This window comes from Monodelphis domestica, chromosome 3 (genome assembly GCF_027887165.1).
Source record: "Monodelphis domestica isolate mMonDom1 chromosome 3, mMonDom1.pri, whole genome shotgun sequence".
Taxonomy (NCBI): Eukaryota; Metazoa; Chordata; class Mammalia; order Didelphimorphia; family Didelphidae; genus Monodelphis; species Monodelphis domestica.
The window spans coordinates 106,318,178-106,327,664 of record NC_077229.1 but is presented as its reverse complement, the minus strand read 5'-3'; positions in this window follow the sequence as shown (position 1 = coordinate 106,327,664).

The window sequence follows — 9,487 nt, the reverse complement described above, 5'->3', positions numbered from 1 at the left end:
GGTATTTGAAAAATGTTGATGGACCAGTTTGGCTACCCAGGAGGAGGAGGGGATAAGATCCCCTTGGCACAGGGAAAATCACTTTATGTAGAATAGGGAGAGACTTGAGGCAGGAAGAGCCACCATCAGGCTATTTTAATAATCCAGGGGTAGGAGGACTTCCTTTAGAGCTGAGATAGTGATAGAGGAAAGGGGTATCTTCAAGAAATATTACAAAAGTGAAGTCGACAGACCTTTGGCAACAGCTTGGATATGGAGGTGAGAGAGAGAATAAAAAATCAAGAATGACTCTTGAGTTTAAGCCCGAGTCATTAGAAGACTAATATTGCCCTCTACAGTTCCAAGTCTAATGTTCTTTTCATCACACCTCACTGACCATTCGCATGGTCATTCTCTATCACAAATAGCATTCATAAACCTAGGGACTGACTTCCATCACCTCCTCCTTTTTATGAGGTTGACCATACATATAGGCAGAGTAAATAACTCCCTGTCCCTACATAACATCCCTATTGCTTGTTATCAACCATTAGAACTTTACTTTGGGTAGTTTTAAAGATTTTTTCCCATTTCCAAGAATCTTCTATTGATACACATATATCCCAAAAGATTTAAGTTTTAACAGGTACTGTTTGAGCTGTTAGCCATGGGCTCAGATATGGCCTACTAGAAATAGTTCTGATTTGGAGTTCGGAAAGGTAGGTTCAAATATTAGTTTGGTACATAAAATGTGTGGTCTTGGATAAGCTCCTGAACCTCAATTCCCTCATTTGAAAAAGGAAGAGGTTAATCTGGATAATCTCTAAGATTCTTAGCTTCGGAAAGCCATATATGGTCATTTTAAATAGCTGCTCATTTACTAAGTACAAGACCCCATAGTCTGTGGGGAAGGGTATCGTGAAACTCAAATGAGATAATAGATATAAGACACTTTGCAAACCTTAAAATACTACATTATTATTATTAGCCTAACTTCAATCCTGGAAGCTTCTATTGCACTCCTGCTGAGCTCAAGCAATATTTATTGAGCAATATAAGAGTACACTGTCAAATATTTTACAACCAGGATATGGAAGGTAAGAGGAATTTTTTAAGTTTACACTTTTAAGTTTAAACCATATCATGAATACTTTCTTAAGTTTAGGCAATCAACAAAACAAATCAAACACTGATTTATAACAATTATGGATTTCTGAGATGTAAATTTGTTAACTGAGGCACAATCTACAGGAACTTAGGTCCTTTTCTTCCCCAAGGAGGTGCAAACAACCTGGAGCTCAAGACCCCAGAACTGCGAGATACAATGCCTTAAAATCAAGGTAATCTTTATTAAGCAAGGACATATATGAACGTGTAGCAAATTGGTCTAATATCAATAAATACTCAAAATATAGTTGACTAGCACCTACTTTTATAATTTGGAAGCTAAAGCTGTGTGGACAGATTAGATTCCCAGTTTCAAGAGGAAACAAAAACATCTTTGGTACATATTTTTAGCATCAGACAAGAAGATAAGGGTATGACATGGAAGGTCTACTGTGATTGGTAGATGTGAGAACTTAGGGGAGGTGACATAGGAGAAAATTCTCTTTAAAAGGAGGTCAAAAAGACCTCTGAAGGAATTCAGCTGGCCAAAGATGAATTGGAGGGCGCAGTGGCTGAACTTAGTTGAGCTGAGGAGCTGAACTGGACTGTCTCTCTGAACACTAGAATCTTGCTTGGGACAAATCTTGTGGTGAGTGGATTAAAAACTGACTGATCTCTCTCTCTTAAGGCTTAAGCCTAGGCTGGACTAGCCCTTTTCTCATTATTGCCTCTTACTCTCTCTCTCCCTTTCCTTGATTCCTTATTTGTATTAATTAAAATCTCCATAAAACCCAGCTGGCTTGGGTATATTTAATATTTGGGAATTTTCCCATGGCAACCATTTTATTTTCGTTTTAACTCAAGACACTGTCTTGAAACCATATTTTTGCGGTCACAGTTTAAGGCAAACCACTCTTTTAACTGTTACATCACACATAAAAGAGCAATTCTAGCATATCAAGATAGTTATTAAGATAATTTACCCAAGACACTCTCACTGAAAATTGACCAATCAGCTCTCCCAAGTGGTTAATGCTGGTTCAAGCATACTCCTGGCTATGGGATATAAAGAAGGGCTCTAGAAGTGAGGGTCAGGCAGATAATAATTGAGCATCAGAAGGATACACCAAATAAGAGGATTTAGAGCCTATAATCCTATGAAGATGAGTAAGATATTTTAAATGATTAGCTCTGAGGAAGGACAGAATCAAAGATAATTTGTGTTTTTAAATCCCTTACCTTCCATGTGAGATTTAAAATGGTTGAGGTCTTAAACTGTAGTGAGTTTAAATGGTGGAAGTTATAAACTGTGATAGATATAAGGGAGGGTGAGTAAATTTGACCACAGAAATATGTTTCACTACAGTGTCTTGGGTTTTAAAATCAAATATAAGGTGGTCGCCAGGATAATATTCCCAATTATTCAAATACCCAAGTCAATTGGGTTTTATAGAGATTTTAATTAACAATACAATGAGTAATCAAAGAAAGAGAGAGAGAGAGAGTAAGAAAGGAATTAGTATGAAGGGCCTCAAGCCAATATGGCCTAGACCTGAGTCTTAAAAGATAAATCAGTCAGTTTTTTAACATTCACCACAAGGTCTGACTAAACAAGGATACTAGTGACACCAGGCCAGTGTCCTTCCTCAAAGAGTCTTCCAGCCAGATATTGTTTCAAAGGGCCTCTCTCAAGAGCCTCCAGAGCTCCTACCGCAGAGGGACAGAGCCCCTCAGAGGAGCTCCTCAAGGAGCTCTCCTTCAGAATGAGATTTCCTCCAAGAGCACTTCTCCTCAAAGAGATCTATTTCCAAGGAAAGAGCCCTCAAGCATCAGTCCTCAAGGAAATGAGTCTCTCCGAATGGGATCCTCCAGAATGAAAATCAGAAATTGAGATCCTGAATGAGATCCAAGCTCTTATTTTTAAGGGCAAAAATTTCCGCTGTCACCTCCCCTAAGTCCTTACATCTACCAATCACTGTAGATGTTTCTAAAGGACCGCCCATTTTGAATTCACAGCTGAGTAGTTTTAATCTCTTTAGTAAGTCAGAAAAAAATGCTGCTGTGTTGACAAATTTCATTAAGAAAAAACCTCTGAATAAGTTATCACCCTTTTAGGTTTAAGTAGTTTACAACTTGCCCCACCTATATGGGTACCTATCATCCCATTGTATCAATTTTAAAAACAGGCATGACTCAAAGAACTTCCTGTCCTTTCCATAAGCATGGGTCAAAGCACTTTCATTGTTCAGCAAGGAGTTTTCTGTCCTAAAGCAGTCTTAAGTAGGGTGGAGTAGGGATATTCCCAAGGCAAGAAGTTTTCACATTCAAGTAGAATTCTCACTATCTGCTAGGGAATTTTTTTAAGTAGAAGATTCCCCAATGGGGAAATTTCCAACATTCATAAGTCTGAGAAATTTTAAGGTTTACATCCATCTTAGAATGAATACTGTGTACTAGTTCCAAGGCAGAAAAGCAGTAAGGGCTGGGCAATGGAGATTAAGTTTCTTGCACATGGTCAACCAGCTAAGAAGTATCTGAGGCAAAATTTGAACCCAGAACCTCCCACCCCTAGGCTTGGCTATCAGTCCACTGAGCCATCAAAGATAACTTGTGAGTTGTGATTCTGAATGACTGTTGATAAGAATCAAGATGGCAGCTCTTTGGGCCAGGAGAGATTTTAAAAATACAACTGGAACAGTTGACAATTGTGGTCCAAACAGAAGCCACAAAAAAACTCCTCAGAAAGGAAGTGACAGTTCCGGTCAAGATGGCGGCTTAGAGAAAGCTAAAGTTAAGATCTCCGGAAACCCTTCCCGACCTATCTCAAACTATAGGCTCCTAGGGCGCCAAAATTCAAAACGATCAACAGCATAGACCCTGGGAATCCTCCTCCTGGACCTGGACCTGAATCAAAAGGTATGGCCCCCCTCAAAAGCCAGAACCCGAGAACATTCGGACCTAAGGGGTAGGAGCGCAGAGTCCAAGGCTCCGGGAAGCCGCGGCCCCTCCCCCCTCAGAGAGCAGGGTCTTCTGAAACAACAGCAACCCTCAGGGCCGGCAAGAGAGCCTCATGGGCCAGATCCTTCTATCCAAGTCTCAGTGAAAGTCACTGCCCTTGGAGCTCCGGAAAGCCATGGCCCCTCGCCCCTCAGAGAGCAGGGTCGTCTGAAACAACAGTAACCCTCCGGGCCGGCAAGACAGCCTCAGGGCCAGCTATTCTGAAGGCAACTTCTGGAAAGCAACCCGACCCAGTGGAGGGGGCACCCAAACAGCAGGGAAACAGAGAGAGCCGTGGGCAAATGTAACCCCCTGGCCAGATCCTTCCATTCGAGTTCCAGTGAAAGTCACTGCCTTAAGGCATACTCATTTCAACTCAGGGAAAACTCATAGAACGGACAATCTGCCCAGGACTAAAGCCTCTGAACACCAGACAGAGATAAGAAAAGCTAATACTCCCCATTCAGAGATGGCAAACTCCACAGAAGCACAGAAGCCCCAAAATCTCAAGAAAAATAAGAAGAAAGGGGAGACTTTGGACACATTCTATGGAGCCAAAATACAAAATACAGAGGAGATAGAAGACTATACACAAGAAAATGCTCAGAAACCTTCCAAAGGAAATGGAAACTCTCCACAAACCCATGAAGAATTTGAATCAGAAATGATCAAAAAGATGGAAGCCTTCTGGGAGGAAAAGTTGGAAATAATGCAAAAGAAATTCAGTCATTTACAAAACCGGTGTGACCAAACTGAAAAAGAAAACCAGGCTTTAAAGGCCAGAATCAGGCAACTGGAAGACAACGATTGTGTAAAAGAGCAAGAATTAATAAAGCAAAGCCAAAATACCAAGAAATTAGAAGAGAACATAAACTATCTAACCGGCAAGGTGACAGATCTGGAAAATAGAGGGAGAAGAGATAATTTAAGAATAATTGGACTTCCAGAAAAGCCAGAAATAAACACCAAACTCGACATCATGATACAAGATATAATCAAAGAAAATTGCCCAGAGATTCTAGAACAAGGGGGTAATACAGCCACTGACATAGCTCACAGAACACCTTCTACACTAAACCCCCAAAAGACAACTCCCAGGAATGTAATTGCCAAATTCCAAAGCTCTCAAACAAAAGAAAAAATCCTACAATAAGCCAGAAAAAGACAATTTAGATATAAAGGAATGCCAATCAGGGTCACACAAGACCTTGCAAGTTCTACTCTGAATGATCGTAAGGCATGGAACATGATCTTCAGAAAGGCAAGAGAGCTGGGTCTCCAACCAAGAATCAGCTACCCAGCAAAACTGACTATATACTTCCAAGGGAAAGTATGGGCATTCAACAAAATAGAAGATTTCCAACTTTTTGCAAAGAAAAGACCAGAGCTCTGTGGAAAGTTTGATACCAAAAAACAAAGAGCAAGGAATACCTGAAAAGGTAAATATTAAGGAAAGGGGAAAGGAGAAAAATCTTATATTCTTCTTTTATTCAAACTCTCTTCTATAAGGACTACATTTCTATCAATCTATGTATATTAACATGTGGGGAAAATGTAATGTATAAATAGGGGGTAAAGAAAGACCAAATAGAATAATCTTTCTCACACAAAGATTCACATGGGAAGGGGAGGGGAAGAAAACTCCTATAAGAAGGAGAGGAAGAGAGGGTTTTTTACTTAAACCTTAATCTCGGGGAAATCAACTCTGAGAGGGAAAAACATCCAGATCCATTGGGATCTTGAATTCTATCTTACCCAACAAGGGTAGGGAGAAGGGAAAACCAAGGGGGGGAGGGGGAGAGGGAAAACAAAAAGGGAGGGAAAGAGAGGGGGCAGGGGGATGGAACAAAAAGGGAGGGACTAAAAAGGGAAACATCAAGGGAGGGGACAAGGGGGACTGATTCAAAGTAAATCACTGGACTAAAAGGTAGAGCCGAAGAAGAAAAGGTTAGAATTAGGGAAGGCAATCAAAATGCCAGGGAGTCCACAAATGACAATCATAACTTTGAACGTGAATGGGATGAACTCACCCATAAAACGTAGACGAATAGCAGAATGGATTAGAATTCAAAACCCTACCATATGTTGTCTTCAAGAAACACACATGAGGCGGGTTGACACCCACAAGGTCAGAATTAAAGGATGGAGTAAGACTTCTGGGCCTCAACTGACAGAAAGAAGGCAGGAGTGGTAATCATGGTATCTGATAAAGCCAAAGCAAAAATAGACCTGAGCAAAAGGGACAGGGAAGGTAATTATATTTTGTTAAAAGGGACTTTAGACAATGAGGAAATATCATTAATCAACATGTATTCACCAAATAATATAGCACCCAAATTTCTAATGGAGAAACTAGGAGAATTGAAGGAAGAAATAGACAGAAAAACCATATTAGTGGGAGACTTAAACCAACCATTATCAAATTTAGATAAATCAAATCAAAAAATAAATAAGAAAGAGGTAAAAGAAGTGAATGAAATCTTAGAAAAATTAGAATTAATAGACATATGGAGAAAAATAAATAGGGATAAAAAGGAATACACCTTCTTCTCAGCACCACATGGCACATTCACAAAAATTGACCATACATTAGGTCACAGAAACATAGCACACAAATGCAGAAAAGCAGAAATAATGAATGCAGCCTTCTCAGATCACAAGGCAATAAAAATAATGATTAGTAATGGTACATGGAAAACCAAATCTAAAACCAATTGGAAATTAAACAATATGATACTCCAAAATCATTTAGTTAAAGAAGAAATAATAGAAACAATTAATTATTTCATCGAGGAAAATGACAATGGCGAGACATTCTTTCAAACCTTTTGGGATGCAGTCAAAGCAGTAATCAGAGGTAAATTCATATCCCTGAATGCTTATATTAACAAACTAGGGAGAGCAGAGATCAATCAATTGGAAATACAAATGAAAAAACTCGAAAGCGATCAAATTAAAAACCCCCAGCAGAAAACCAAACTAGAAATCCTAAAAATTAAGGGAGAAATTAATAAAATAGAAAGTGATAGAACTATTGATTTAATAAATAAGACAAGAAGCTGGTACTTTGAAAAAAAAAACAAACAAAATAGACAAAGTACTGGTCAATCTAATTTTAAAAAGGAAGGAAGAAAAGCAAATTAACAGCATCAAAGATGAAAAGGGGGACAGCACCTCCGATGAAGAGGAAATTAAGGCAATCATTAAAAATTACTTTGCCCAATTATATGGCAATAAATACACCAATTTAGGTGACATGGATGAATATATACAAAAATACAAACTGCCTAGACTAACAGAAGAAGAAATAGAATTCTTAAATAATCCCATATCAGAAAATGAAATCCAACAAGCCATCAAAGAACTCCCTAAGAAAAAATCCCCAGGGCCTGATGGATTCACCAGTGAATTCTATCAAACATTCAGAGAACAGTTAATCCCAATACTATACAAACTATTTGAAATAATAAGCAAAGAGGGAGTTCTACCAAACTCCTTTTATGACACAAACATGGTACTGATTCCAAAACCAGGCAGGTCAAAAACAGAGAAAGAAAACTATAGACCAATCTCCCTAATGAATATAGATGCAAAAATCTTAAATAGGATACTAGCAAAAAGACTCCAGCAAGTGATCAGAAGGATTATCCACCATGATCAAGTAGGATTTATACCAGGGATGCAGGGCTGGTTCAATATTAGGAAAACCATCCACATAATTGACCACATCAACAAGCAAACCAACAAGAACCACATGATTATCTCAATAGACGCAGAAAAAGCCTTTGATAAAATGCAACACCCATTCCTATTAAAAACACTAGAAAGCATAGGAATAGAAGGGTCATTCCTAAAAATAATAAACAGTATATATCTAAAACCATCAGCTAATATCATCTGCAATGGGGATAAACTAGACACATTCCCAATAAGATCAGGAGTGAAACAAGGATGCCCATTATCACCTCTATTATTTGACATTGTACTAGAAACACTAGCAGTAGCAATTAGAGAAGAAAAAGAAATTGAAGGCATCAAAATAGGCAAAGAGGAGACCAAGTTATCACTCTTTGCAGATGACATGATGGTCTACTTAAAGAATCCTAGAGATTCAACCAAAAAGCTAATTGAAATAATCAACAACTTTAGCAAAGTTGCAGGATACAAAATAAACCCACATAAATCATCAGCTTTTCTATATATCTCCAACACAGCTCAGCAGCAAAAATAGAAAGAGAAATCCCATTCAAAATCACCTTAGACAAAATAAAATACCTAGGAATCTACCTCCCAAGACAAACACAGGAACTATATGAACACAACTACAAAACACTCTCCACACAACTAAAACTAGACTTGAGCAATTGGAAAAACATTAACTGCTCATGGATAGGACGAGCCAATATAATAAAAATGACCATCCTACCCAAACTTATTTATCTATTTAGTGCCATACCCATTGAACTACCAAAATACTTCTTCACTGATTTAGAAAAAAACATAACAAAATTCATTTGGAACAACAAAAGATCAAGGATATCCAGGGAAATAATGAAAAAAGACACATATGATGGGGGCCTTGCAGTCCCTGACCTTAAACTATATTACAAAGCAGCAGTCATCAAAACAATTTGGTACTTGCTAAGAAACAGAAAGGAAGATCAGTAGAATAGACTGGGGGAAAGCGACCTCAGCAAGACAGTATACGATAAACCCAAAGATCCTAGCTTTTGAGACAAAAATCCACTATTTGATAAAAACTGCTGGGAAAATTGGAAGACAGTGTGGGAGAGACTAGGAATAGATCAACACCTCACCCCCTACACCAAGATAAATTCAAAATGGGTGGATGACTTAAACATAAAGAAGGAAACATAGGTAAATTAGGTAAACACAGAATAGTATACATGTCAGACCTTTGGGAGGGGAAAGACTTTAAAACCAAGCAAGACATAGAAAGAATCACAAAATGTAAAATAAATAATTTTGACTACATCAAACTAAAAAGCTTTTGTACAAACAAAACCAATGTAACTAAAATCAGAAGGGAAACAACAAACTGGGAAAAAATCTTCATAGAAACCTCTGACAAAGGTTTAATTACTCAAATTTATAAAGAACTAAATCAACTGTACAAAAAATCAAGCCATTCTACAATTGATAAATGGGCAAGGGACATGGATAGGCAGTTCTCAGATAAAGAAATCAAAACTATTAATAAGCACATGAAGAAGTGTTCTAAATCTCTTATAATCAGAGAGATGCAAATCAAAACAACTCTGAGGTATCACCTCACACCTAGCAGATTGGCTAACATAACAGCAAAGGAAAATAATGAATGCTGGAGGGGATGTGGCAAAGTAGGGACATTAATTAATTGCTGGTGGAGTTGTGAACTGATCCA